This window comes from Triticum urartu, chromosome 1 (assembly GCF_003073215.2).
Source record: "Triticum urartu cultivar G1812 chromosome 1, Tu2.1, whole genome shotgun sequence".
Lineage (NCBI taxonomy): Eukaryota > Viridiplantae > Streptophyta > Magnoliopsida > Poales > Poaceae > Triticum > Triticum urartu.
Genome location: NC_053022.1, coordinates 375,612,378 through 375,622,533, shown reverse-complemented (window position 1 = coordinate 375,622,533; position 10,156 = coordinate 375,612,378). Strand labels below are relative to the sequence as shown.

Below are 10,156 nucleotides of genomic sequence, written 5' to 3'. Positions count from 1 at the left end.
CCTAGTGTTTCATTGAGATATAAAATGCATCTAAGCCATCCAAATCAGAGTAGCATGCACGTATGTCATCCAGTCCAGAGAGTGGTAAAAGAAATGATAAGTAAAAGGAAACAGTAGCCTAGTACTGTACTACTAGTACTTCGCTGGTTAAGCCCCAGCCCGTGTCTATCCAGAAAGACCACTCAACTTCTCTGATGTCCCACGAACAGAACCAGCCCGCTCACCTCTCTCTCTCCCCCAAGAACAGAGCACGGCCGCCGTCGCCTCGATCTGCCCTGTACGGGCATCTCCGGCGACACGGCGGACACCTATAGATTCCCCTCGTCTCCCTCTACCATTTCCCCCTATTTATTTGATCGGCCACCGCCAAAAACGCCGCCACCACTCAATCCTAGCGCCGCCCGATCCAGGTCTGGTGGGCTTGCCACCGGCTGCAGCGGCAACGACGTCTCCATGCCTACATCCTCCCCCCAGCGCAGCCACACGCACAAAGCGTGCAGCCACGGGCGTCGGGCGCGTGCGGCTTCACCGGCGCTGCTCGGTTGCCATGCCTTTGCTGCTAACGGTGTGGACTAGCCACATCCTACTGCTACTACTGGTAAGTACTAGTCCTGATTCCTTCTCCATGAAGTGCTCCAAATTTCACAACAAGTTCCTACTATATATGAACGTGGGTGTGCATATATTGTTCATTTTATCTCAGGCCCTACTATTCCCCTCTCAACCATATTGCCTTCTTTCTCTTTGTTTATCTCAAGGCCATGAAATTAATCAAGATTTAATCTATGGTGTGGTCATGGTATTGCTACTGATTAGATCTAAATGTTGTTCCTAACTAGTGCTACTCATCCTTGAACACCATATAGAAGTAAACAATGGCAGTGAAACTCCAAAAATAATTACTTGTGAATAGATTATAAACATCAATCACTCAATGTTTGCTACAGATTGGCAGGGATTAATAATTAGGACAAGGTAGTATACACAGGAAGGTTGATCTTTTGGATACACACATACATGTCTTAGCAAGTTGCTAGTACTTGGGATTTGATTCTTGGCATGTTAGATCTAGTACAAGCCACGGATGTCATTCATAGAAACTTTTACAAGCTTTTGCAATTGATCTAATTAGTTTTGACTAACTTGGGTGTTTACGCAAACATTTTGTTCTTTTTACTGCAAGCTAAATAGATCAAGGTGAATAGATGCTCATGGACTGATTCAAACCGAGGTGGAGATAGATAAGAAGTCAAGCAAGAAGGGCTAACACAACAAGGTACTTGATAAGTACCTGGTGGCGCATGCAACCCAAAGAGCTTCACAGCAGTGGAGGACAGTAGTGTGGCAGAAAGTGAAAAGGCAAGGTGAAAAGGCAGAGGGGTTTCTCCAGCGGATGATTGTGTGTGGCCACAGTGAAAGGGATGGCTCCTATTTGTAGTGGGGTGAATAGCTATGTCGGTTTGGAGACGCATTACATCTGGCATGCATGCGTGGTTAGTCTTGCATGCATGCCTCCACTTGTGTCTCTTGTGGGTTGTATTAGGGACAAGTGTGATTTGCTTGGCTGGCCATTAGTTGGCATTTACTTTGTGTGAGAGAAATGAGACAAGGGTCTATAAAATATAGGGAGGTTTGTAAAAGAATTGTTGTGTATGACTAAATGCTATTTCCTGTAAAAATATATTAAAAGTAGTTGTTTCTATTATTTTAATTAATGTTTAGGAAACACCGTTGAAATTATCATTATCTAATTTATTTTTATTATTTTTATTATTATTATTATTTTATGGTTTTTACAGCTATCCTACTGGTTGTTTCTGTATGTACTATCATGTTATCTTAGCCTACTAATTGTTTGAATATATTTAGCTATCTTTCTAACAATAGCCCATCAAGCTAGCAATATTTCATAAGCAACATTTATTATACTAGAGATTGACGAGTATGATATAAATAGTTTAATTAAATAGCTACCGTGATGTGGAAAATTCATGTATTTTCTGTTGCTGTTCAAGAGTATGCCTGTTAAGAGATTCAGTTGCCATGGTTCCCTGGGCAAGATTCAGTTTTACATGGATTATTCTAGATAAATTCAAGTTATTTGCGTTGGGACACCTAAGCTAACCTTTATACCTTTCTATTTAGGAGATGGCAGCAATATATACAAAATATGTCACTAATTATTTGTAGGGTTCATTCTTGATAGGAACAGAACTGTTATAGCTGATGTCAACACGTCAAGGTGAGTTTCACTCTATCCTTCTTCACTCCTCTCTCCCTCTCTCTAACTCTGCAACTCTGCAAGCTTATGTAGTGTGCTCTCCTCCAATGATTTTTAATTGTTGTAAATAAATATCTCTTTTTCATTTCCTATGCTGAAAGGAATGGTAATGCTTATGTTTTACCATTTGTAAAATTGACATATGCTAGTTGGCTTCTTCAGGTGGCTTATTGTTGATTTTATTTTCTTGTCCGCCTCTATGAAATTTTTGAAGGACTTGTCAATCCAATGGATTATGATGCATGATGTTGAATTAGATATGGTTGCCAGTATGCAGGCCATCTTGAGTGTCTCATCTAGATCAATGGTCACAAGAAAGTACACATATTAGGAAACTGAAATGTGACAACACTTATTTTCATCTAAATGACTGCCAGTATGCACGATCTCGAATTTTTGTCAGAATAGCGTACCTAAACAGTTGGTTGTTCGTCTAGATTAAACACCCAGCTATAAGAATGGGTTGACAACATTGATTGACTCTATTGGTACTTCAATGTTGTCCAGATTCATCATTTTGTTGCCATTTATTTTCCAGATGGTATTTCAGAGGCTTCTTATTAGTGACTTCCAACTTCTATACAAAGCATGAGTGAATTTATTGTTTCAAATATTGATTTGTTGATTACGGACACTAATTGACACTGTGACCTTGATGCTTGATAGAATTGCATCAATGAATTTCTTCTTTTCTTGTTACTTGCTTTGCTCAATGTATATCTTGGTCTATTATTGCGTGACTTTGGAAATGTAAAACTGAGGCTTTTCGGCCTTGGTAATTTTGATTCTTGTCATGTTCAGGATTCAGACGGTTTTGAAACCACATTTATAGTTTTTATTTAGGTTTGAGTTGCACAATAACAAAATTGATGATTGTTTACTTATGGATGGTAATATATTTACTTTCATCAGTTTTGAAGTTATAAGAAGGTCACCATGACAATTGATATTAAGGTTTAGTAGTTCTACTCATTTTTAGTCTTTGAGATACTCCTCCAATGCAATTTATTTTCACCGGTTTTGAAGTTATAATAAGGTCACCATGATAGCTGATATTAAGGTTTAGTAGTTCTACTAATTTTTATTCTTTGAGATACTCCAATGCAATTTTGATGCAACATTGGATATTTCCACAGCTTTAACCTTATGCCACAATTGCTTTTGTCTTATTTCAGTGTGTTTATTTAACATCTTTAGTGCTCGGGACCAAAAGAATTGCTAATCTTGCAGTTTTAATAGACGTACATTCTACAACATGGTAGAAAATAAGGGGAGCTTTTAGACGGCCTCTAGGTTATCATATGAAATACGGTTAAATTTTAGGAAGGTTTAGGAGTATCTCCCTTTTTGTATAAATTTGGCTCCACGATTGCTTAAACAAATAGCTAGGTTCTAGAACAAACCTGCTATGAATAATTGCATCGTTACTTCAGTGAAAAGTTCTCGAGAATTCTATGTGTTCCTATGGACTTGGTTGTAAGTATTCCTTTTGTTATCCAGTTTCTCACTAAGCATGTTACCTTTGTTGCTGAATTTTTCCTATAGTTTATGTATATTAGACTCACATGATTACTTGATGGTTGATGTGGATTTTACAACTTGGAAAACACATCTAGGATATTCAAGTTGTGTGTGGCACCCGGGAGAAAGCTTGCTAATCCATTCAACCACTTACATGAGAATCCAGTGCCGCAGGTGACTTATTCATGCAAGAACTGTTGTTAAGTGTTTTCCTTTTCTCCTTTGATTCTACAAGCCGCAAAGGAGTGAAGGGTAGAAAATATTTCCATTCTCGTTGAATTGGTGGGATTGTCACCAAGTAAGTGCTCTAGATGTTTCTATTTTAGAGTAAGAAGCCAAATCCGCTTGTTCATTGTAAATCTTGGAAAACTTGTTGTTTATTGTCACTTCCATATCTGTCATAAACTTCTGTTGCTGGTGTGGTATTTTTCAATCTTGGTTCGCCCATCCATTGCAGCAATGTCCTTGTTTCTTCACTTGATTTCTTCTTTCATGTTTGCACCTCTATTACAGTAGAAAAACTTGTCATAAACATTGTTTGACCAGTTCCCTTAAAAAAAGAAGAGATGGCTATAGAGAGTGGCTCCATCGTTGAGAGATGACAAACGTTGTGCAAGGCATTGTTTGTTCAGCTACTTTAAAAAATGAAGGAATTACAGTGCATCAGACCTATAAAGGGGATGTGTAGGATAAAATGCTATGGTTCCAGACAAGTGAGAGGGGAGAGACAAAGCGTGACTTGGATTCCTAAGTTCCAGCAAATGTAGCAAAATTGTAGAGAATCCCCGCATTTTGAAAACTTGATCACATAGTTTGAGGCTATGTTTCTTTCAAATTTTGAGGACAGTGTGTCGACCCGTTGGCTGGGCGGTTGAGGTTGCTGCTAGCCCACCCGAGTTCAAGTCCTGACTTGGACGCGTGGTGCTCGCGGAGTTTCTCCTATAAGGAAAATGCCAATGAGTGTTAGCCCTTGGGTTGGTCTCATTTTTTTCTTTCAAATTTTATTATTAAGAGGATCCTTATTATTGTCAAATTGTCAAGCATTTTTTTAAATGACTCTTGGTTTGAAATGGGACCTTGCGCCATGCAACAAGTAATGTTATTTTTAGCATTATTACTAAACAAAACCAACAATAGAAACATTGAATAAACAAGAATAGACCTGAGTTAATGTGTCAGTATGCTAATCATATTTTCAACTAAAACATTGTTTCCTTAACTGGTCTATACACGTTACACAAATATGATTCTTTTTTCAACCTCATATTTCTCGGCATGATAAACATATTTTCAATATAGCATGATTTAACACACCGGCTTTCTAATACCAATATTGAATTTGTCCTTGCAAAATAAAACTATTTTCATCGACAACATGTCTTTAGTGGGTCTCTGCGCCATTTGGCGCAACGGGTTAACTAGTAATAATAAATCTCGGATGACAACACTTTCTAAAAACAATCATAGCATGATATAACAAGATGGTATCTCGCTAGCCCTTTTTGAGACCGCAAAACATAAATGCAGAGCACCTTTAAAGATCAAGGACTGACTAGACATTGTAATTCATGGTAAAAGAGATCCAGTTAAGTCATACTCAATGTAAACTAACAGTAATGAATGCAAATGGCAATGGTGCTCTCTGTTGGGGAACGTAGCAGAATTTTAAAATTTTCTACGCATCACCAAGATCAATCTATGGAGTCATCTAGCAACGAGGGAGAGAGGAGTGCATCTACATACCCTTGTAGATCGCGCGCGGAAGCGTTCAAGAGAACGGGGTTGATGGAGTCGTACTCGACGTGATCCAAATCACCGATGACCAAGTGCCGAAAGGACGGCACCTCCGCGTTCAACACACGTACGGTTGGGAAGACGTCTCCTCCAACTTGATCCAGCAAGGGGGGAGAGGTTGATGAAGATCCAGCAGCACGATGGCGTGGTGGTGGAAGCAACGGTGATCTCGGCAGGTGTCGGTGTCAAAACCGGCGGATCTCGGGTAGGGGGTCCCGAACTGTGCGTCTAGGCCGGATGGTAACAGGAGGCAAGGGACACGAAGTTTTACCCAGGTTCGGGCCCTCTCGATGGAGGTAAAACCCTACGTCCTGCTTGATTAATATTGATGATATGGGTAGTACAAGAGTAGATCTACCACGAGATCAGAGAGGCTAAACCCTAGAAGCTAGCCTATGGTATGATTGTTGATGTGTATGTTGTCCTACGGACTAAAACCCTCCGGTTTATATAGACACCGGAGAGGGTTAGGGTTACATAGAGTCGGTTACAATGGTAGGAGATCTGAACATCTGTATCGCCAAGCTTGCCTTCCACGCCAAGGAAAGTCCCTTCCGGACACGGGACGGAGTCTTCAATCTTGTATCTTCATAGTCCAGGAGTCCGGCTGAAGGTATAGTTCGGCTATTCGAACACCCCCTAATCCAGTACTCCCTCAGTAGCCCCTGAACCAGGCTTCAATGACGACGAGTCCGGCGCGCAGATTATCTTCGGCATTGCAAGGCGGGTTCCTCCTCCAAGTACTTCATAGAAGATTTTGAACACAAAGATAGTGTCCGGCTCTGCAAAATAAGTTTCCACATATTGCCATAGAGAGAATAATATTTACAGAAATCTAATCTACCGACGTACTCCGTAGTGTGACATCACACCATGGCCAAGCTTTTATTCGAACCGTTTTACTGTCCCATCTTAGCGCGTTATGCGAGGCGGTTTCCTTGGCACGTCTTGTTAAAGCAGAGATCGTGTCCCCTTATTCCGGGATTCTCATCAATACGGGCGTGGGTAACCCAACCGCGCCATTGATTACGGCGCTTGGAGATAAGCGAGTTTTACCAGGCTGGTGGGGACACGTAGTTGCGTCCACCCATATAAGGGGATAAGGATCCACCTTTTCACCCACGCCTTCTTCCTCCTTTGCCTATCCATTCTTGCGCACTCGAGCTCCAGCGCCCAAGTCCGCACTACCACCTCAACCATCTCCAGTCATGTCTGGAGCGGGAGGCAAGTGGATGGTCTCCTCCGTCATGGAGGGACACATCAAAAAGCTGAGGAAGGCAGGATATCTGGCTAGCGACATCGCGCACCGGCTTCCCGAAAAGGGGCAGCTCATCCCCACTCCTAGGCCCGATGATAGGGTGGTATTCCTCCCCCATTTCCTCCGCGGACTGGGCTTCCCTCTGCATCCATTTGTCCGAGGCTCATGTTCTACTACGGCCTAGATTTCCATGATCTGGCCCCGAACTTCGTCCTCAACATCTCGGCATTCATCATTGTGTGCGAGGCTTTCCTCCGCATCCGCCCCCATTTCGGCCTATGGCTTAAGACTTTCAACGTCAAGCCGAAGGTGGTGTGCGGCAGCCAGGCGGAGTGCGGCGGTGGCATGGTTGGCAAGATGGCCAACGTCTTATGGCTCGAGGGCTCCTTTGTGGAGACCCTGAAGGGGTGGCAATCGGGGTGGTTTTATATCACCGAGCCGCGCGACCCTAAGTGGGTCGCAGCCCCCGAGTTCCGGTCCAGACCCCCAACGCGGCTCACGTCCTGGAAAGAGACAGGCCTGTCGTGGGGCAACCAAAAGGAGGTGACCGGACTGCAAACATGCATCCAATCCCTGGTGAACAAGAAGCTCAGGCTTGTCAACGTAGTCCAGGTTATGCTCATCCGCCTGAGCCTCCCGTGTCAACAATGGGCCTTCAATCTGTGGGAGTTCAATCCGGCATAGCACCGAACTCTGAGCAGGCTCTTTGACACGACGTACGAAGATGCCTGGAAGGTGCTTTTCAAAGGCGCCGAGGCTCCCTCATCCGCTACTGAGGATCGCGGATTCAGCGCGCAGCGTGATGCTAGCGCGGTAAGTTTTTTGTACCTTTTACAGGGCACTAGTTTTTCATAGTTTAACTCTGTGCGGGATCTAAACTCCCTTACCCTTGACAGGATTGGCAGGCGAAGTCCGGACGGATCGACTGTCCGGCGCCTTTGCCCGAAGGCCCAGCGGACGCTCAATTGGCAAAGCTGCTGGCTCCGGCACCCTATGTGGTGCCGGAGAAGAAGGCCGCAAAAAAGGCCGCGGGGACTCGAAAGAGTGCTCGGCGCCTGGAGGTGTCGGATTCACCATCCGACGAATCCAAGACGCACTCCTCCCAAGAAGACGAGGAGGAGGAAGAAGAGACCCCTCCCCCTCCAGCGGGGGAAGGGAAGAAAAGGAAGGCCGCCCCAACTGGGGAGGCCGAAGGGTCCAAGAAGGGGAAAACCCTTGCTCCGGATTACTCCACCGACGCCGACGACGGCGGAGAGGAGTGGCCGCCCAGGGCCAAGCCCCTGGCGAAATTGTAAGTATCTGGATACCAAAGTAATTCATAGTATTCGTTTATTGCACAGCTTTCCCTTATGTCGAATGTGTTTATGCAGCCCACCCAAAGACCGGCTCGACGCGTCGTCGAGCGGCTCATTGGACTCGTCGGACGTGAACTCACTTCCGACGGCTTCCTCCCCCCGCCCTATGGATGACACCGAAGTGTTGTCCCAACAGGTTCCAATCCGGGAGGAGGTGGTCCTGGAGGCGCCATGAGGCGACCTCCCGGACTCCAGGAGTAGGGGGGATGAAACCCCCCAGGGCTCCAAGTCCGGCCCTAGGCCGGACACCGCTCCGGAACCTTCAAAGGTTCCAGAGTCCGGCCGGGGACCTCCTTCCAAGAGGAGCAAGCCCGCCGTGCCGGTGACCTCCGTCCAACCGGAGGCACCGGACAATATGTTGGAGGCGCTCCAAGGCGCCTCCATCGATGAGGGGCACCGCACTATTATGAGTGCGGTGATCCAGAAGGTTCAGTCCGCCAAGAGCGGACTGACTGAAGCTTGTACAAGCCTTTTAACAGGCTTTGAGGTAAGTAGGGAATGCGTAAATAATATTACCGCATAGACAGTAGCCCCTGATGCTCTGTTTGGCGTTCGGGAAGAAAAGCCGAATAGAGGATCAAAGAAAATTTCGCAGGAGTCTAACAAAAAGGAGTCAATATGCGTGTGCAGGCTTCCCTGCGGGCGTCCGCCGCACTGACTGCGGAAGTGGACGTGCTAAAGCAGAACCTCGAGCAGTCCGAGCAAGAGCTCGGGCGTGCCAAGAAGCAGCTCGAGGATAATGAAGGTAAGAAATACCTTGTTGGAATTAAATATATATATATAAAGGTGCAATTGCAAAAAATGACAGGATTATCGTGGCTATTGTAGGGGCCACGTCTGAGGTGGCGACCCTTAAGCAAGCGCTGCTCGGGGCCGAGAAGACGGCGGCCACGGAGCGCACCGAGCGGGAGAAGTATGAGGCCGAGGTTGGCAAGGTGCGGCAAGAGCTCCAGGCTCTCATGGAAAAACATGAGAGTTTGGAGCGTGACTCAAGGACGCGAGCGTCCGAGCTCGCGGCGGCTATTGAAAGTGCCAAGTCTGCCAAGGCCGAATCCCAGAAGACCCTCCAGGAGTTGGATGAGGTGAAGAAGATAGCGGCGGGTAAGGCATTCTTTATGCAAAGCAAACACATAAGCGTGAGTTACTTGTTACTTACCCGAATCCAGAGTTCTCCAGGCGCGTTCGCAGATCTTCCCCGGAGTGTGTCTGATGCTGCCGCATTCTATCGAGCCGAGGAGGGGAGCTCGACAGAGAAGGTGTTCTGGTCTCAGTACGCTGATGCCGGACACCCCGTGCCCCTGAGCGACCAGCTGAAGCAACTGATCGAGCTCCACAAGGCGGCCGAACAGGCCATGAAGGGCCTCATAGTTTGGCTGTGGCCTAGAGAGGCTCAGCCTAGGAGCTATTTCGGGTTGGTGCAGCGGCTGGTGGAGGCCTGTCCAAGGCTCGAAGTCATCAAGCGCTCCGTCTGCATTGAAGGTGCCCGTAGGGCCCTTGCCCGTGCTAAGGTGCACTGGGGCAAGCTGGATGCTGAGAAGCTTGTGAAGGACGGGCCACCGCCGGGGAAAGAGCATCGCAAGCCCGAGAATTATTATAAGGATGTTTTGAAGGGTGCCCGCCTTGTGGCGGATGAATGTACTATGGATGTAATTTTCGAGTAAAACTCGCTTGTTTTGTCCTGTGCGCTGAAAACTTGTTCATGTGCACTGAGCAATGCTGCTTGAATTTAAAATATTACCTTCTGTGCGGCTGTTTATCAATACTGAGAGATGGCGAGTCGTCGGCTTCTGCCCCCTTGCCGCTAGTGCTGGGGTGTTCGGGGATAAACCTGGGCGCTCTTTTTCCCATATTTGGGTCCTTCGAGGGAGGCGCTCAGCCCAACGAACGAGGCAATCGGACTATAATGCGTGAACACTCTCACTTAGCCATAGAATTCTATAATTTTAA

At 45.8% G+C, this 10,156-nt stretch overlaps 1 long non-coding RNA gene across 3 annotated transcripts; it reads left to right on the top strand.

The window, feature by feature from the left end:
* On the top strand, positions 1-4,236 carry LOC125513418. 3 transcript variants are annotated; one of them, XR_007285916.1, is made up of 3 exons: positions 149-598; positions 1,184-2,242; positions 3,898-4,236. It is a non-coding gene; the product is annotated as an uncharacterized LOC125513418 (long non-coding RNA). The 3 variants fall into 3 exon arrangements; XR_007285927.1 differs by having other exon boundaries at positions 150-598; positions 1,192-2,242; XR_007285938.1 differs by lacking the exon at positions 3,898-4,236 and having other exon boundaries at positions 1-598; positions 1,184-1,711.
* The last annotated feature ends 5,920 nt before the right edge of the window (positions 4,237-10,156 follow it).